Source organism: Lytechinus variegatus, chromosome 6 (genome assembly GCF_018143015.1).
Source record: "Lytechinus variegatus isolate NC3 chromosome 6, Lvar_3.0, whole genome shotgun sequence".
Taxonomy (NCBI): Eukaryota; Metazoa; Echinodermata; class Echinoidea; order Temnopleuroida; family Toxopneustidae; genus Lytechinus; species Lytechinus variegatus.
Window position 1 is genome coordinate 29580877 of NC_054745.1, and position 3327 is coordinate 29584203.

The following is a 3327-nucleotide window of genomic DNA, read 5'->3' on the forward strand; positions in this document are numbered from 1 at the left end:
CCCCAGGATTTTTTAGATAGTGGGATATGCAAGAGACTAGATTGGGATGATCGTAGTGTGAGTGCAGGTTGATAGTGGTGTATAAGAGACTTGTTGTAATCGGGTGCGGATAGAGTATGAACTGATGGTAGACCAAGAGAGAGTAGACGAGTTGGTAATTTGACGAATTGGCATGAGACCAATTAAAAATAATCCCATTTACATGTACACACAAACGGTATCAACTCATGCAAATTTATGTATCAATTATCATTTTACCACTTACTACGAACACATAACAGATATACACTGAAATGTTGAAATATAGATATACATATATATAAATGGAATACTAAGAGTTGATAACACCAGAGCTGCAAAACTGAAGTCTGGCTGTACATAAATTATTTGCACCTTTTTACTGGTGCTTGAGGCCTAGATATCAATCAAAGCACAGAAAATGAATCAAATAAAAAAATATATATATATATATACAGTTCAGGCCAGAAGTACATACACCCAGGAAATTCAAAGAAAAGTTGACACTTGCGAAACACCTTGAAATTTACTGTATCTTATAAAAAATGGGCTATCATGACAAATTTGGTATTAAACAAATGAGTACATGTATGTCATGCCCCTTCATCACATTGCTTTGTCATCAGGAGCTGAAAAATATTTAGGTGTCATTTTTTTCGCCCAAAATGTTCACATTTTACAAAAAAAACCCATATTTGTGCTAGTTACTTCTCAACACAAACATTCAGATTACACCTTTTGTTTAGTGGTGACATAATGTAGAAAATGTAATATAAATCATAGATTTGACATACATGTATAGTTCTATGAGTCAATGTAATACGTTCAGGAAAAATATCATACTTCAAAGAAAATTCCGCCTAAAACATAATTCAATCCCAACAGCGTCCCATTCATGTGAAAGAGCTCAAGACCCTCTTTTATTTGATACCAAATTCGTCATGGTAGTATTTATATTTCCGAAGATATAGTATTTCTTTTTGGCAGGTGAACAAATTGAACTGAATGCCAAAGCTGTGTTTAAACTTTTGGCCTCAACTGTATGTACGTGTGTTTTTACTAGACTTTCTCTTGAAAAAAGAGTCAAATTAAGGAAATGCATTACACAAGTAAAACCCAATTAGTTTCATGTTTTGGCAAAAATATTTATTTCCTTGTATCAAATGCCAATTGCAGTTTCAGAAAATCTTTAAAAACAATCCAAGACAGTTTTATATTTTGGGGTTAATGAGTAGTGATGCCACTTAGAATTGATTATAAAAGTGGGAAAATCATCATCAATTATAAGTTCTACAGTAGAATCTACACACAAAAAGTGTTTCTTTGGCTGAAAATATGATGTCTGAATCAATTTAGTCTCAAACTGTGGCATCCATGAGTGGCACTCCATAGTTAAGCTACATGTTACATCAACTGGATTAATGCTATGGGAATACCAGACAATGTGAATATTTATCATTCATGATATCCAAGGCTTCTAATAATTTCTAGGAATCTCTAAATAAAGTGAAAGGACCGTGTAGCGGCAGATCCGGTGCTTGGCAGATTCGGTTCTAGGAATACTATCTGTTGGTGGATTGTGTTCCAACTTCGGCAAATTTAGAAGTAATTTTTTCTTTGGCAGATATTGTTTTTGCTATCGTTTCGAGATCTGCATGTACAGGCTACCCATTTCCTTCAAAATTATATAGGATCTACCATTTTCATTGATCTATTTTAATAGGAAAATAAATAATGTCAAAATTAAAAACCACATCAATCTGGCAGAAAAGGTTCCGAGTAAAAGGTTGATACCTGCGTAGAAGCAGATCTGCCGCTACATCGGCCCGTTTCCCAACAACTTGGCAATTCTGTTACTGTACAACTAGTCTGCATCGCAGTCCTCAATATTTGCAAAACTGGGCCTACTTACAAAGCACTGTGTCGGCGCAAGAATGCCCAAAGCAAAACATTTTTGCAGACCGTATTGTTGCAGAACATCCTTACGCACTGAACTTTAAATGTATGCTGATAAGGGCGTTTCAAGAACCGGCATGACGAAATGTGTCACTCCCGGTTATATGTTTAGAATACTGGTTTTAACACAAAATGTTACATTAATATCTATGACCATGGAAAATATTTCCCTTCATTTTGTTCTTTAAAATAACCAGTCAAGGATGATGTAAACAAGAAGAGTTGTGTCAGTTTCTCCCCTGAAGACATTTTGGCTGAAGACATCTTCCTCTGAAGTATTGCAATGAGGAAAGTTGTGTCGGTTTTTACAAATTCAATCTTTGAACGACACAATGAAGTATGTTGTATTAGATTTCCTTTAACATTTTCCCACATGATTCTCAATACAATGACAAAGAAGAAAGATGTGTTAGTTTTCCTTTTATATCTTCTCATTTGAAGACACCATACTCAATATTACGATGTCCTGGTAAGTTGAGTATTTTTTTTCCTTTAGTTGGTTTGTTTTGAAGACACCATGCTCAATACTTTGGTGATGAGGAAAGTTGAGTCATTTTTTCCTTAGGTTAGTTTTCTTTGAAGACACCATGCTCAATACTATAATGTTTATTGGTAATAACATCATTACACAGTGAACAATTGTGTACAACGGATAGCGGAGCGTGAACGTAGCGGTCATGTACATTTTTGCTTATTACATGACGTCATCCAGCCACTGCGGAGAACCAATTTATGAATGAAAATATAGTAAGCATGCGCAGTGCAAGCCTTTTATTTCCCAAAACAGAATTCCACCAAAAGAAGTGTACAATTCCCTATCACCTCGTACCAAAATCGACCTAGAATTTCACTTTCCTATATTTTATATGAATTATGAAAGATATTCTCGGAGGATCTATTTTCTCACCGATACCGGACAGGTAAGCGAATTTCGATTACTTCTTGCTTTTCCGTCAAAATCTTACGAATTAGCGTCTATATGTCATTGTGTTTGTTGGAATTTGCAGAGTCTATCGCAACGTGCACAAAGTCAATTGGCTTCCGGATTTCGGAGCGTCACGTGAATATGCATGAAATTGCAGAGTTTCGATAATTTTCGATCGATACCGGAGCGATCCGATCACGAACCAAGACCATTTACTGCGTACACAACGTGACTGGATATCGTTATCGCTATCGATACTTACGCACGCAGTCCGAAGGAATTATTTTTGGGACCACGTGGTCATGACGTATTCTGCGCAATTGAACAATCAGCGGTCTTCGAATCGCTGTGCGAAGACGATCTTTCCGTTGTACACAGTCTATGGACAATTGTTCGTTGTGCATTATGTGAGAAGTGAGATTTTATAG